Source organism: Littorina saxatilis, unplaced genomic scaffold (assembly GCF_037325665.1).
Source record: "Littorina saxatilis isolate snail1 unplaced genomic scaffold, US_GU_Lsax_2.0 scaffold_625, whole genome shotgun sequence".
Taxonomy (NCBI): domain Eukaryota; kingdom Metazoa; phylum Mollusca; class Gastropoda; order Littorinimorpha; family Littorinidae; genus Littorina; species Littorina saxatilis.
The window spans coordinates 4,554-21,073 of NW_027126042.1; the positions used below are offsets into that span (position 1 = coordinate 4,554).

The 16,520-nt window shown below is 37.8% G+C and overlaps 1 long non-coding RNA gene across 1 annotated transcript; it reads left to right on the forward strand.

The window, feature by feature from the left end:
* Positions 1-448: 448 nt before the first annotated feature.
* Positions 449-16,520, forward strand: LOC138954494 (uncharacterized). The gene is made up of 3 exons (XR_011451861.1): positions 449-641; positions 1,001-1,395; positions 16,112-16,520. It is a non-coding gene; the product is annotated as an uncharacterized lncRNA (long non-coding RNA).

The following is a 16,520-nucleotide window of genomic DNA, read 5'->3' on the forward strand; positions in this document are numbered from 1 at the left end:
TGAGAAGCATCATAAAAAAGGTCACCTTATTAATTAATTGTTTAAGATATTATAAATATAGATTAAATCGTAAAAGTCTGGAAACTATGTATAAATCTTTTGTTCTTCCACATTTTGAATACGCAGACATCATATGGGACAACTGCACAGAGTACTGGTCAACTGCACTCGAAAAACTATATTTGGAAGCCATTCGGACTATAATCGGTGGTGTGCGCGGCACCAGCCACGAAAAACTGTTTAAAGAAAGCGGATTTTGTAACTTAAAAGAAAGACGGAGCAGACACAAACTGATTTTATATTACAAGATGGTATATGGCAAATGCCCTCATTACTTATCAGATCTCTTGCCACTGTCACAAAGATGTGAGTAGCATAATTGTGAGGTGAAACCACGTCGTGTTTTTAACCTCCCTAAATGTTGTAGAGGCGATGCGGAGCTGACCGGACTGGCGTTATTCACGTGTTTTGTGCGTTCCACGCAAAACTGGCTTTAGCTTGAGATGAGCTGTGTTTGAGACATGTAGCTGGTCTGGGGTAAATAACGTCACAGCGTTTGAGATTTTCAACCGGGAAGGTTGTCGGCGCGTGTCAGACTTGTTCTGGGAACAAGTACTCTTTCAAGAGACGGGTCTCTTAAGGTAAATGATTTACTATGTTGTATATTATTGACGTTGGAATACATAGCTGGAGTGTAAAGGTTAGTGTATACAAAGTGCACCAAATCTTAGTGTGAAGCTTTGAGAGAATTCTTGATGTAATTGTATCACGGTTTTTCATGGGGAATTTCTTGAACATAATTGCTACGCATTTATGTTATGTTTAAGACGGTCATGCTTTGTAGGGGGAGTGTTATTCATAGATTAAGTGTTAGTTTGGATATTGAATGTGGACGGAATGTGAACGTAGAATGAACGAGAATGTATGAGTGGTACATGAACGTTTGGAAGAAGAGATGGTTTTAGAGAATGTTGTATTAAGACTTGGTTAAATTCTTTAGGAGTTTCCATGAGGGATTTCCATGGCGTGTAAGGGAGGGTCCTTACACGGGAGAAGCGCGGGACGATGGTGGCGAGCAAGGGACCACATCGGCGCAGATGACTAGACGAGTGGAGTCTTCATCGATACCGGTCGTAGCCGACGACGGTTGTTTTCGCAAATGGCGGAAGGGTTTCTCGGGGAGAAACGTGAAAGGGGTGTGTTGGCACCTACGGTGAAAGGTGTGTGTTGGCACCTACGGTGAAAGGTGTGTGTTGGCACCTACGGTGAAAGGTGTGTGTTGGCACCTACGGTGAAAGGTGTGTGTTGGCACCTACAGGGAATTCATTATTCTACGAGGATTCAGCGATACAAGGAAGTGAACTGGCGACATGCAGTGAGCCGTGATTCGAACTCGTGAGTGTCTGTCGGTGCCTTCTTTTGTGCGTTAATCTATATTTGAGAAAGCATCTTTATAATATGTATTTACGTGCATTGAGTGAAAGCTAAGAGGTTGTGTGAACTGTGTGTCGAAAAGTTGATTTGTATTGATGTGTTTGAAGTGAAGAAGTATGTTATTTTTTTGGTTGAGGAAATAATAAGCCTGCATCCTCCCAAATTCTGTTTTTGAAGTGTTTGGTGTGAAAAGGGTAGAGACAGTGCAATAGGGCAGAACACGTACATTTATTTCACATGCAAACCACTTCGTGACAGCCACCTTTAACTTCTGATGTTAACCCCTACCATCATAGAAGACCATTAGTAAGAAGAGTCCCCATGTGCAAAACTGAATTATACCGTCGATCTTTTATACCATCTACTACTGTCCTGTGGAACACCTTGCCAGACAACATCAAAACAACTAACTCAATCAGCGATTTCAAACGCTATTTATCTACTCCTGATTATAACGTACCTGCCTATTATTACTGTGGTAAAAGACTGGAAGAGATTCACCACTGCAGAATGCGCCTAAACATGAGTAATTTGAATTCTGACCTGTGTAAACGCCACCTATAGGGAAACCCACAGTGCGCTTGCGGCTACCCGAACGAAACAGCTGACCATTATTTGACACATTGTCCTTTGTACGTAGATGCTCGCCTGTCTACAATAAACGCACTTCCTGTTAATTACAGACATGTTGAAATATTGTTAAATGGTAGCGAAAACCTTTCTCTTTGCACCAACAAGCTTGTTTTTGAAAGTGTCCAATCGTTTATCCATGAATCTGGTCGTTTCTGTTGATTTGACTCAGTACCCATATTCATGCCAACAAACCTTATTTTATATGCATTTTTCAAATGTATATTTAGCGAGCTACTGCTTACTTGCCACAGGACTATGGTTTGTAATGTACTATGTATATTCTTATTTGTATGCGCTGCCAACTTCATCTTTTATATGTACCTACCGTTTTCTCCTCCCTCCTCCACCCTCCCCCCTCTTCCTCCTGCTAGCTTTTTCTTATTCTTTCTGATTTACTTTAACTATGCTCTTCTTGTAGATAGTTCAACAATTGATAAGTAATGCTTGTCCGACATCATATTTGCGTTATTTTCCTACTACGTAGGGCGCGTAATATAAGCGTTTGCTTGAGTTCGTGTCCCTATTGTTTATCGTTGTATTTTTGTATCATGTTTGATTTAATAAAACATTATTTAAACCAAATAATTCCAAATAACTCCAACTATTACTAATTAATTCAAAATAATTCAAATTATTTCCCCATAAATCCAATTTGTTTCAAATAAATCCAATTAATTCCAAATAATTCCAAAAAAATCCAATTAAAACCAAATAATTCCAATTAATACTAATTATTTCCAAATAAGTCCAATATTTCCAAATAATTCAAAATACTTCCAATTAATTCCCAACAATTTCAAATATTTGCTAATAATTCCCATTAATTCCAAATAAATCCAATTAATTAAAAATAATTCCAATTATTTTCAAATAATTCAAATTCATTCCAAATAATTCCAAATAAATCCAATTAAATAATTACAAATAAATCCTATAAATTCCAAATAATTCCAAATAACTCCAACTATACCCAATTAATTCAAAATAATTCTAATTATTTCCCAATAAATCCAATTTGTTTCAAATAAATCCAATTAATTCCAAATAATTCCACATCAATCCTAATACTTCCAAATGATCCCAAATAATTACAAATAATTCCAATTATTTTCAAATAATTCAAATTCATTCCAAATAATTCCAAATAAATCCAATTAATTTTATATAATTGTAAATAATTACAAATAAATCCTATAAATTCCAAATAATTCCAATTAACTCCAACTATAACCAATCAATTCAAAATAATTCCAATTATTTCCCAATAAATCCAATTTGTTTCAAATAAATCCAATTAATTCCAAATAATTCCACATAAATCTTAATACTTCCAAATGATCCCAAATAATTACAAATAATTCCAATTATTTTTAAATAATTCAAATTCATTCCAAATAATTCCAAATTAATCCAATTAATTTTATATAATTGTAAATAATTACAAATAAATCCTATAAATTCCAAATAATTCCAATTAACTCCAACTATAACCAATCAATTCAAAATAATTCCAATTATTTCCCAATAAATCCAATTTGTTTCAAATAAATCCAATTGTTTACCATAGACGAAGACCACTTGACAGACAGACTCCCCACTCTCGAACTGAATTGTATAAAAAGTCATTTCTTCTGTCTTCGACTTCCCTGTGGAATGAGCTTCCAGAAACTGTAAAACAACTTGATTCTATTGGGTTATTTAAAAAACGTATTAGTTCTGATGATTCTGTTGTTCCCTCGTATAGATACACATCTGATCGAAAATCAGAAATTATCCATTGCAGACTGAGATTGAGGATCAGCAATCTAAATAGTGATCTATTTGACAGACATTTAATTCCCGACCCGTCATGCACTTGTGGTTATCCTGTTGAAAATGCGGAGCACTATATTTTTCATTGCCCCTTATCTCTTCAAATACGTGAAGTCACCTTGTCAACACTGCCCAACTATGATTTGCTAACCGCTGATGATTTTCTGTATGGCAATAGAGACAAGTCAGACAGCGAAAATGCATTGATATTTGACCAGTTATTCAGGTTTATCTTATTAAGCAAACGTTTTGAATAATGAATGCATTTATCTCATCCACCATGTGCAGTACTGTTTACATTTCCTTGTTCTGGTAGTATTCTATTTTCAACCATGTGGAAGTCATTGTATGCGTGTGTGTGCGAGTGAGTGTGCGAGCGCGTGTGAGTACTGTTGTTAGTTTAGCATTGTTTTTTTGTTTGTTGTTTTTTGTTGGTTTTTTTCCTTTTATTGTTACATGTTTGTCTACCATAATTTACCATTATTATTTTGACATTATTTCAAATTTGTTATATTAAAATCGTCCGCCAAATTTCATTTGCTTTTAAGAGTACGCTCATAAGCTTAGCTTGTTGTGCTCCATGTTCCTTATTTCATGTATGCGGTAATAGTACCAATGGAATTTACTGAATAAACTTGTTTAAACCAAATCCAATTAAATCCTTATAATTTCAAATAAATCCAATTAATTCCAAATAATTCCACATAAATCCTAATACTTCTAAATGATCCCAAATAATTCCAAATAAATCCAACTAATACCAAATAATTCCAATTAATGCTAATTATTTCCAAATAATTCCAATAATTACAAAAAAATTCAAATAATTCCACTTAATTCCCAACCATTTCAAATATTTGCTAATAATTCCCATTAATTCTAAATAAATCCAATTTATTACAAATAATTCCAATTATTTTCTAAAAATTCAAATTCATTCCAAATAATTCCAAATAAATCCAATTAATTCCAAATAATTGTAAATAATTCCAAATAAATCCTATACATTCCAAATAATTCCAAATAACTCACACTATAACCAATTAATTTAAAATAATTCCAATTATTTCCCAATAAATCCAATTCGTTTCAAATAAATCCAATTATTGCAAAATAATTCCAAAAAAATCCAATTAACACCAAACAATTCCAATTAATTCTAATTATTTCCAAATAAGTCCAATATTTCCAAATAATTTAAAAATACTTCCAATTTATTCCCAACAATTTCAAATATTTGCTAATAATTCCCGTTAATTCCAAATAAATCCAATTATTTACAAATAATTCCAATTATTTTAAAATAATTCAAATTCAGTCCAAATAATTACCAAATCAATATAATTAATTCCAATTAATTGTAAATAATTCCCAATAATTCCTATAAATTCCAAATAATTCCAAGTAACTACAACTATTACCAATTAATTAAAAATAAATCCAATTATTTCCCCATAAATCCAATTTGTTTCAAATAAATCCAATTAATTCCAAATAATTCCAAAAAAATCGAATTAAAACCAAATAATTCCGATTAATACTAAATATTTCCAAATAAGTCCAATATTTCCAAATAATTCAAAATACTTCCAATTAATTCCCAACAATTTCAAATATTTGCTGATAATTCCCATTGATTCCAAATAAATCCAATTAATTCAAAATAATTCCAAAAAAATCCAATTAAAACCAAATAGTTCCAATTAATTCTAATTAATTCCAAATAAGTCCAATATTTCCAAATAATTTAAAAATACTTTAATTCAAATTCAATCCAAATAATTACTTACTTACTTACTTAGGCCATTATGAACCCCCGGGGGAGCATAGGCCATCGACGACAATTCTCCATCCGACACGGTCCTGGGCTGCCCTTTCGATCTGGCTCCAGGTCTTCCCCTGCCTGTTGATCTCTGCTTCAGTGTCTCGTCTCCAGCTGTTGCGCGGCCGGCCTCTCTTCCTTTTCCCTTGTGGATTCCACTTCAGGGCTTGCCTCGTGATACTGGATGCTGGCTTTCTCAGGGTGTGCCCTATCCAGCCCCATTTCCTCCGGAGAATTTGCTGCGCCGCTGGTTTCTGGTCAGCTCTCTGCCAAAGGTCTTCATTTCGGATTCTGTCCGTCCATCTGATGTTTAGGATGCGCCTCAAGCAGGTGTTGACAAAGACTTGGATCTTTCCCAGCATGGTCTCTGTTGTCCTCCATGTCTCACACCCATAGAGAAGAACAGACTTGACATTTGAATTGAAGATCCGAAGCTTCGTCCTTTGGCTAATCTCTCCAAATAATTACCAAATCAATATAATTCATTCCAAATAATTGTAAATAATTCCAAATAATTCCTATAAATTCCAAATAATTCCAAATAACTCCAACTATTACCAATTAATCCAATTATTTCCCCATTAATCCAATTAATTCCAAATAATTCAAAAAAAATGGAATTAAAACCAAATGATTCCAATTAATACTAATTATTTCCAAATAAGTCCAATATTTCCAAATAATTCAAAATACTTCCAATTAATTCCCAACAATTTCAAATATTTGCTAATAATTCCCATTGATTCCAAATAAATCCAATTAATTAAAAATAATTCCAATCATTTTCAAATAATTCAAATTCATTCCAAATAATTCCAAATAAATCCAATTAATTTTAAATAATTGTAAATAATTACAAATAAATCCTATAAATTCCAAATAATTCCAAATAACTCCAACTATAACCAATTAATTCAAAATAATTCCAATTATTTCCCAATAAATCCAATTTGTTTCAAATAAATCCAATTAATTCCAAATAATTCCACATAAATCCTAATACTTCCAAATGATCCGAAATAATTACAAATAATTCCAATTATTTTCAAATAATTCAAATTCATTCCAAATAATTCCAAATTAATCCAATTAATTTTAAATAATTATAAAAATTTACAAATAAATCCTATAAATTCCAACTAATTCCAAATAACTCCAACTATAACCAATCAATTCAAAATAATTCCAATTATTTCCCAATAAATCCAATTTGTTTCAAATAAATCCAATTAATTCCAAATATTTCCAAATAAATCCAATTAATTCCAAATAATTCCACATAAATCCTAATACTTCTAAATGATCACAAATAATTCTAAATAAATCCAATTAATACCAATTAATTCCAATCATTTCTAATTATTTCCACATAATTCCAATAATTACAAAAAAAAATCCAAATAATTCCACTTAATTCCCAACCATTTCAAATATTTGCTAATAATTCACATAAATTCCAAATAAATCCAATTAATAACAAATAATTCCAATTATTTTCTAATAATTCAAATTCATTCCAAATAATTCCACATAAATCCAATTAATTCCAAATAATTACAAATAATTCCAAATAAATACTATGATTTCCAAATAATTCCAAATAAATCCAACTAAATCTAATTAATTCCAAATAATTCCAATTATTTCCAAATCAATCCAAATTTGTTTTTAAATCAATCCAATTAATTCCAAATAAATCCAAATAAATACAATTAATTCAAATTAATTCCAAATAAATCCTAATAATTCCAAATGATTCCAAATGATCCCAATTAATTATCAATAAATCCAATTTATTCCCAAAAATTGTAAATAATTCCCAAGAAATCCTATAAATTCCAAATAATTCCAAATAACTCCAACTACATCCAATTAATTCCAAATACATCCAATTAATTTCAAATAATTCACAATAATTCCAATTTATTCACAACCATTCCAAATATTCCCTATTAATTCCCAATAGAGAAGCAAGAGCACGAGATAACCCAGCTCAAAGACCAGGTCGATCATCTCGAGCAGTATGGACGACGTAACATCGTCCGGGTAGGTCCGATACCCGAAGCACCGGGTGAAAACACGGACGCCCTTGTAACCACTCTGGCCAAAAGCATCGGTGTGGAGCTGCCGCCAGACGCCATCGACCGCAGCCATCGGGTCGGGAAGAGGTCTGAGGATACTGGCACCCGCCCCCGCTCCATCATTGTGAAGCTGTCGTCCTACCGCTGGAAAGAGGCTCTCATGAGGTCCAGGAGAGCCTTGAAGGATGTTGACACCGGAAAGCTTTTTCCAGATCTACACTGGCCGCCCCTGCCCTCCAGCACCAGGCCAGGCTCCAAGAAGTCAGCCTCATCAGTGTTCATCAACGAGGACCTGACCAAGATTCGAGCCGAGATGGCAGCGAAGTGTCGTGAGCTTCTTAGAGAAGAGAAAGTTGATGGCACATGGACCAGGGATGGGGCCATTTTCATCAAGAAAGGCGAAACAGTGCACAGACTGACCACCATGCGCGAAGTCAGACTGTATGCTCGCTAAGATCTCATGCCGCTCCATCAAATTCATTGAGTCAGTCATCGAGACATGACAGCCACATGACAACCACTGTGTGTGTGTGTGAGTGTGCGTGTGTGTGTGTGTGTGCGTGAGCGTGTGTGTGTGTGTGTGTGTGCGTGCGTGTGCGTGCGTGAGTGTATGTGCATGGCTGTTGTCGTGGTTGACATTATTGTATGTATACTTTCTGTACCCATAAGTACATTTATCCTACGATTGACTTAGACTATTATCCTTCGATTGACTTACTGTGTGGGTGAGTGCATAGGCATAGTTGTTGTTGTGGTTGTATTCTTATTTCTATCTTTTTGTATCCATGAGTACACCTATCTAACGCTTCTATGTTAGGACTGACTTACCGTTTACTATTGTCCGCGAGCCCGCTTTTGTACAAACACCACTGCAAATGCCCACCAAGATACCTAGTTCGTCTGATTTGATTGTATTCGCATTGCTGCTCAAACTCAACTCTACCCTTGACTTTCATGAACACCTTTGTTTGTGATCGTACTTCATTGTTGTTGTTCTCCTTTCTTTTGGTTCTTCGCGAGTTTTCCTTACTGTTTGTATTTACTTTCTTTTCTTGTTTTTCTTTTACAGTTGCTTTTTCACATAGTCATATTGCTCTGTTCCAATTTATACACTGAACGTAATCCTAAAAATGTCATTCCTACTTAGAACTTCGATATTTCTGCTCTGTTCACTCAACTGTCCTCTTTCTCCTTTCCTGATAGAGACATTTTTTTCTCCGTCCAAGTGTGTGCTTCCTCCGAGAGACCAGTGTGAACGATCGCCACCGCTTCTGGCCCCGTCTCCTTTTGTGTTCCTTAGCGAAACTGTGACATAATGTCTGTATCACTAGCCTGTTACAGGGCCAGAATCGGGGGTTATCACTCAATAGCGGTCGGCCTGTCCAATAAAAAATTGAACTTTTTGAATATTTCAAATATTTACTCTTTTCTCGCATTGCTTTTTATGGGCAAAGAAGGCTGTCCTCTTGCGTTGTTACTCCATTGTTTATCTAACCAAACATTCTTTAAATCGCATCTACTCGGTCGAAAGGCAGCCCCATCCAAGAATGTGACACAACAAGCCGAATCTATTAAACCACGTAATCAACTTACCCACATTGCACCAGTTAGCGTATCCCTCTCCTATATAATACTTATTAACCTTGCCAGCTATCTGATCTGCCTTGCTGGCGACATTCACCCGAACCCTGTACCGTCACGAACTAAGAAACCTAGCGAGCTATCTGTTATACACATAAATGCCAGAAGTATCAGAAACAAATTAGATATAAACACAGACTAGTACCCACGATATTATAACGATCTCAGAGACATGGCTTTCGGAGACCACTTCTAACGACGACATTCATCTTAAAGGTTATCACCCCCCAATTCGTAAAGACAGACCTAACGACCCCCACGGCGGGGTAGCAGTATACGTGAAAAACAGTCTTGTGTGCAAACCAAGGCATGACCTTCTGATCCCCCAGCTTGAGGCCGTATGGGTTGAAACTAGATTAAACCAGGATACGCTGTTAATAGGTACATTTTATAGGCCGCCTAACTCTAATGTAGAATACTGGAAACTCATCGATCAGTCAATTAAAAATGTCGCCGCTTCAGAGCATATGTTTATTATTCTTGGCGACTTCAATTAAGATTTTACAAACAACCCGTCGCAGCATCTTCTTGACATTATCACTTTAAACAGTCTACAACAATTAGTTACATTTCCGACCCGCGTTACAGAAACAACATCGTCATGCATTGACCTTATTCTTACCTCGAGTGTAGACATCGTGCAAATTAAGCATTAACGTTCTCCCCCCTATTTGCAGCGACCATTCTGTGCCATGTGCGACAATTAAGAAACACATACATAAAACTTCTGCATCTAAAAGAACAATATTTAACTATTCCAAATTAAACAAAGAAAAATTCCTTATCGAACTGAGGAAAATCGACTGGATGAGCATTGCAACGCTACACACTGTCAACGAAGCTGCCAGGTCATTTTCCGAAAAGCTGTTAAGTGTCGCAAGACTATGCATGCCAGTAAAGACAATAACTGTTCGCGATCAAGACGCACCATGGATGACAGAGGAAATTATAAAACTACGCGACAAAAAAAGAACAGTTCATGATACAGCAGTGCGACTAAACACACCTGAGGTTTGGGAACACTTTCGTATGACTCGCAATAATTATACTGACACAATTCGTAATCGGAAATTAGAATATATGAAAGAATTAGACAAAAAAGTATCCAGTGGAGATAACTTTGGTACTAAAAATTGGTGGAAACTAGTTAAATCATTCTTATCAAAGAAAGGATCAAACCCCAATGAAATTCCTCCTTTGACGTCAAACGGAACAACCTACTATACTAACCTAGAAAAAGCAAACTTGTTCAACGACTTCTTTATCCAACAGTCCATTGTCGAAGACGATATGTCAGACATTCCTGAAGTACCAAGGCTTCCTTGCAGAATAAACACTCTCACACTTTCAGTCGAAGAAGTTACAAATACGATTAACAAACTAGACAAAACAAAAGCAGTCGGTCCAGACGAAATCCACAATAGAATTTTAATTGAGAGCTGCGAAGTGATTTGTGACAGCCTAACTGCACTGTTTAATCGGTCTTTACGTGAAGGACTTTTTCCGTCAGTTTGGAAAATAGCCCACGTTTCACCAGTTCATAAAAAGGGAAACAAAGATACATGTAGTAATTATCGTCCAATCTCTCTCCTAAGCTGTGTTGGCAAAACACTAGAGAAATGTATACAAATTCACGTCTTTGACTACTTAACACAAAACAATATCATTACAGAGTCGCAGTCCGGTTTCATCCCTGGAGACTCAACTGTTTACCAGCTTCTTACAATATACAATGACATATGCAAATCACTCGATAATAGAATAACTACCCAAGCAATCTTCTTTGATATATCCAAAGCATTCGATAGAGTTTGGCACCGGGGCTTATTGCACAAACTCGAAGCCGCTGGATTTAATGGGCCATTATTAAACTGGTTTACAGACTACCTAACAGATCGAAAGCAAGCAGTTGTGTTAAAAGGCAGTAAATCAACTTATCTTCCAGTAGCAGCGGGAGTTCCTCAAGGTTCAGTGCTTGGACCTTTGCTCTTCTTAATTTATGTAAACGACATTGTACGTGATATAGAATCTACGATTAAGCTTTTTGCTGACGACACTAGCATGTACTTGTCTTTAGCCAATCACAACATCCGTGCCGAAATTTTAAACTCAGATCTTGAAAAAATTGTTAATTGGGCAGAAACATGGAAGGTAGCATTTAACCATGCAAAAACTGAATTGGTGAACTTTTGTACACAAAGAACCCCTGATATCGCAGATCTAAACTTTGGCAATACCATCCTTGAAAGTTCCCAAAATCACAAACACTTAGGATTAGTAATACAAAACAACTGTAAATGGGATGAACATATAAAATCTCTTGTTGCAAAATGCAGAACTCTCGTAGCTTTCTTGCATACATACAAATATAGACTGAGTCGAAAATCATTGGAAATTATGTTTAAATCTTTCATTCTACCACACTTTGATTATTGCGACATAGTATGTGTCGCGACCAACCTGATAGGTAGGACCTTAACTTCTCACACAGAAGGAGTCAGGAACTCAATTGGTAAAGTTCAACAAAACGAAGACTTTATTGCTGCTAGAAAATAAAGGATGAGTGGATGAGAATGAAAGGATGTTGATGAAATGATGGGGGAATGAACAGGAACTGCTGGGCTCTGCTCTGCTGCTGCACAAAGAAAGTTAGTGATGATGATGATGATTGATGATCAGGAATGAAGGGTGGCGGCAATGATGATGAGGCAAAACATCATGTCAACACAATTGCACATCAGTCGACATACATGTGGCTATGGCAACGACATACATATGGCCACGCACACATGTGAGAAAGCAAAAATAAACAACACAACTGTCACTTTTGTCAATGAAATACTAAGGTAGCTGAATGTGCGTCAATGCCACACGTACGGCCTTAAAGGTAAGTGCAAACCTGTTCTTCACCAACGTATCTACGCCGAACTTGGGTTATAAACCCTCGAGCAATGACTGGCGCTTGTTCAAGCTAGAACGACATGTGAAAGTTACTTCCCTTTAAATCAGCCAAGATGCGAATGGTGAGTGTATGTGACGAACGCCAACAAGATGCTTGCGCTGATGACACGGAGAGAGTGCGAAGATGATGATCTCCCCTGCCTACCCCCTTACTGCAAGCGTTGAGCAGTAACGTTGAAAGGGGTTAGACAGACGAACAGACGATGAAACATCTCCCCCTCCTTCTACCCCTTTACTGCAGGCGTTGAGCAGTACCGACGAAGGGGGAAAGAGGAAGACGAATAGACACGATGTAGATATCTCCCCCTCCTTCGACCCCTGTCTGCAAGCGTTGGGCAGAACTGATGAAGGGGGAAAGAGGAAGACGAACAGACGCTGACGATAGACGATGGCCTCCCCTGACCCAGTGCGCTGAGAACGACGAACAGCCTGCACTGTCAGGGAAGCAGTGACGGCGATGATGACAGATGACAAGACGATGTCGGTGCCAGGGTGAGTGGCGATGACGATGGATGATGGCAACTACGAGGACGGCCAACGACGGGCAGCGGGACTCCAGACGACAATCTCGCCCTTGTGATGAAGCTCCACGCAGGCACCCCTTTCAGTTGCAGATGAGGCCGTGCTCGACAAATAAATGAAAGAAAAACACAGGCCTATAAGGCCATAATTAGAACACATGGTACTCAAATGCGAAATGATTCACAAGGCAAAAAGAGTTTAGCCAACAAACAAAACAGAGGTCACTCCATAATATTTACACAAAAACTAACTGGAGTGTGTGACCAAAAATCAACCTTACTGTCACTTGCAAGTCTTGCAACTTTAGACTCATTTCACAAATTCATGTAACATTTTCCAACCAGAAAAACACGCTTATTTCAGAGCATGGAATGATAACCAAAATGAGCGTGAATGACAATGAAGGGGGAATGAAATAAAGTGAAAAGGCCATGAGCTAAATTCTACCTCCCTTTTACCACCCTCCACCCGACCTACAACACAAACTAGAGACCAAAACACGTGGACAACAGAAGACATTTACACACACAAAAATACTCACATGGAAGAACCTCTATCCTTCCCCTGGTGAATATTTCCCTTTTCACGGCAAAGCCGACGTCAACAATAATGTTGAAAACTTGACCGGGTTGACATGAGTCACACCACGTACTTGGGCCGACAGCAGTCGCGCCACATTCCAGAACACACAATCGAGGTGTTACTGCTTCCAAAGTTCTTTGGCTTCTGCCCCGAATCCAATTCAGCGATGAGCGCAGACGACGGGTGAGCGCTAGCGACGCACCAAATTCACGTGCTCCCCGCAATGCGGTCACGAACACGGACACACTACACACCGCGGCTGGCGGTTTGTCGATTTCGAAACTACCCGCACCCCATCTCGCGACAGTATGGGACAATTGTAGCAAAACCCTAACAGATGAACTCGAAAAGTTAAACCTAGATGCAATACGAACAATCACCGGAGCTGTCCGCGGAACCAGTCATTTTAAGCTTTGTGGAGAATCTGGACTCCAATCATTATCTGAAAGGCGTAACCGTCATAAACTAACAATGTTCCATAAAATTATCCACGACAAGACCCCCCCATACCTACAAGCAGCACTCCCACCTCTCGTAGCAGCCAACAACCCCTACCACAGACGCCGCCCCTTAGAACGAAGTATACCCCCACATCGAACAGAAACGTACAAAACATCCTTTTTTCCTTCGACAACAGTACTCTGGAACCAACTACCTGAACAAATACAGTTAACCGACTCCCTCGGGGAATTTAAACATTACTTAACAAAAGATGACACACAAATTCTCGTTTACTTCTACAGTGGCAGCCGACAAACACAAATAATTCACACAAAAATGAGACTTAAAATTAGTGATCTAAAGAAAGACTTAGTTGAGCGACACCTTGCGGAAAACAGCGTATGCGACTGTGGTGATGGAACAGAAACTGCAACACACTTTTTACTAGAATGCCGTTTACACTTAGCTGCAAGAAACAACACAATCAACAAACTAACCAACAACCTCATACACACAGATATTCTACTTCATGGAAACCCCTCCTTGCAAACAAAAATTAACAAATAAATCTTTTTAACAGTACAGGAATTTATTGGACAGTCCAGCCGTTTCGAACAGATAAACATGTAAAGTGAAAGCACAATCGATACGTCTACTTGTCTCTCTCTCTTTTTCTCTCTCTCTCTCTCTCTCTCTCTTTCTCTCTCTCTCTCTCTCTCTCTCTCACTCTCCCCCTCTCTCCCTCCCTCTATCCCTCTCTATCTCTTACTCGCTAATACCATAAATATTATATATGTATTCTTAAACGGATTTTTGTTCTGATGTACAATTTTCATTCAATTTTCTTTTCATGTTTGCTTGCTTTTCATTTAAACTGTACAATACACTTTGTCTATCTGCAAAATCACTCATTCTCTCCAAGAACAAAAAAATCTTCATTTCTCACTTTTCTCAAATTATCTAACTTTCAGTGCATAACCATCATGCTCACAAACTATATGCATCAATCAAAAAAATAAAGAAATAAAAAACAGATTGTTTAAACAATATTTAACACCTTAGGGTTAGGGTTAGGGTTAGGGTTGACAACAATCACTTTGTGTTGGTGATAAGTGTTCACCATAAAAATTCAAGTACAATATTAATAAGGAATAGGATTAGGCTAAAAGGTATAAGGTATAAGTTAGGGATCAGGATTAGCGAATAGGATTAGAATAAGGCATTGGGAATAATGATCATGGTTAGGGAATACGATTACCGGAAGGCATGAGGGTTAGGCAATAGATTGTGTCACGATCTAGTGACATGGATCAAGAAAGTGTCACTCGGTGGGGTGCCTTCTCTTGGTCAATTACGAGAGAAAGCGCCTGTGCGTGAGTCTGGGCTACGGCAGAGTTTTGCTGACATCGCAGGACAAACACGGATATTGTGTCGCTCGGATTTCACGGGGTGATTTCTGCTGTCGAGGCAGAATTGTCGATAGCTGAACTTGATATGTGACAAGGTTAGTCACGTGTTTTCGTCAAGGTTGTCTGTCTGAGACAAGTTAACTGGACACTTGACAATCAGCGGCAAGAGGAGAAGGGTCGGTGTCTGCGTCCTTAGAGTATGATGGTTTTCATCACGACTAGATATTTCACTTCTATCTACGTGCCGTTCTGCTAGCACAGGTAGGGCTCTATTGGAACTTCAACGAGATACCACCTTTTCGCTGTTACATGTTTGCTGAGGACGAGTCGTCAATTTCTCTTCGCCGTGTGGGGATGGTTCTTCACCGCATAAAGTATTCGGCAAGAGGTTGGATGGTGTGTCACTGTTGACGAACAGAGGCCATTCCAGGGAGGAAGCGGTTTTTGCTTCCATGAGAGTGATACATTCATAGGCTTTTTGAGGTAATAAATCATTATTTAACGCTGTTGACGAGTCTGTGTTTGTGGAATGAAATACTCTCTGTTGTTCTTTCCAGGTTAGCGCATAATTTGCTCTTTGTGACGCTAAAATACTAATCTGTATATGGTTTTTGCAGATATGGAGAGAAGGACGGAAAATGGCTGATTTGTTGTTGTAAAAAGTCCGTTTGTGCAGGCCCACGTGCTCGATGAGATATGTAAAGATGACATGTTTAAAGGTGGAGGTTGAGGGGTAGCTGGCATGTTTAGTGCACCGGTGCTTTCTGTTGCAGCCTTTCTATCTTCTGTTTGGCTGCCTATCTGCGGGACACTGTTAGCTGCAGACTCTGTAACCGGGATCATCTGATGTAACCAGCTAACCGGCTAACCAGCAAACCGGCTAACCAGCTAACCAGCGACTGGGTGCGGCGCCTGATGTCTCCACTTTTCCCTGCTTCGTAACAACGCCAGCCGGCACTACATTCTACGGAGCAGTTGTGGAGACTATGAACAAATTACAGGCCGTCCACCCAGTGGCAAAACAAAGCTAAGTGCACCATGTCTTTGCACCCCGTTGACCACCGTTGTCATCTTTTCTATTTGTGATTATATTCGAGTAGTGACAACGTGGGGTGTGTGACACCTGCATTAACTAGCACTTTTGGGCAGATCAGCTATATCTTCCTAACTTTACACGGGATC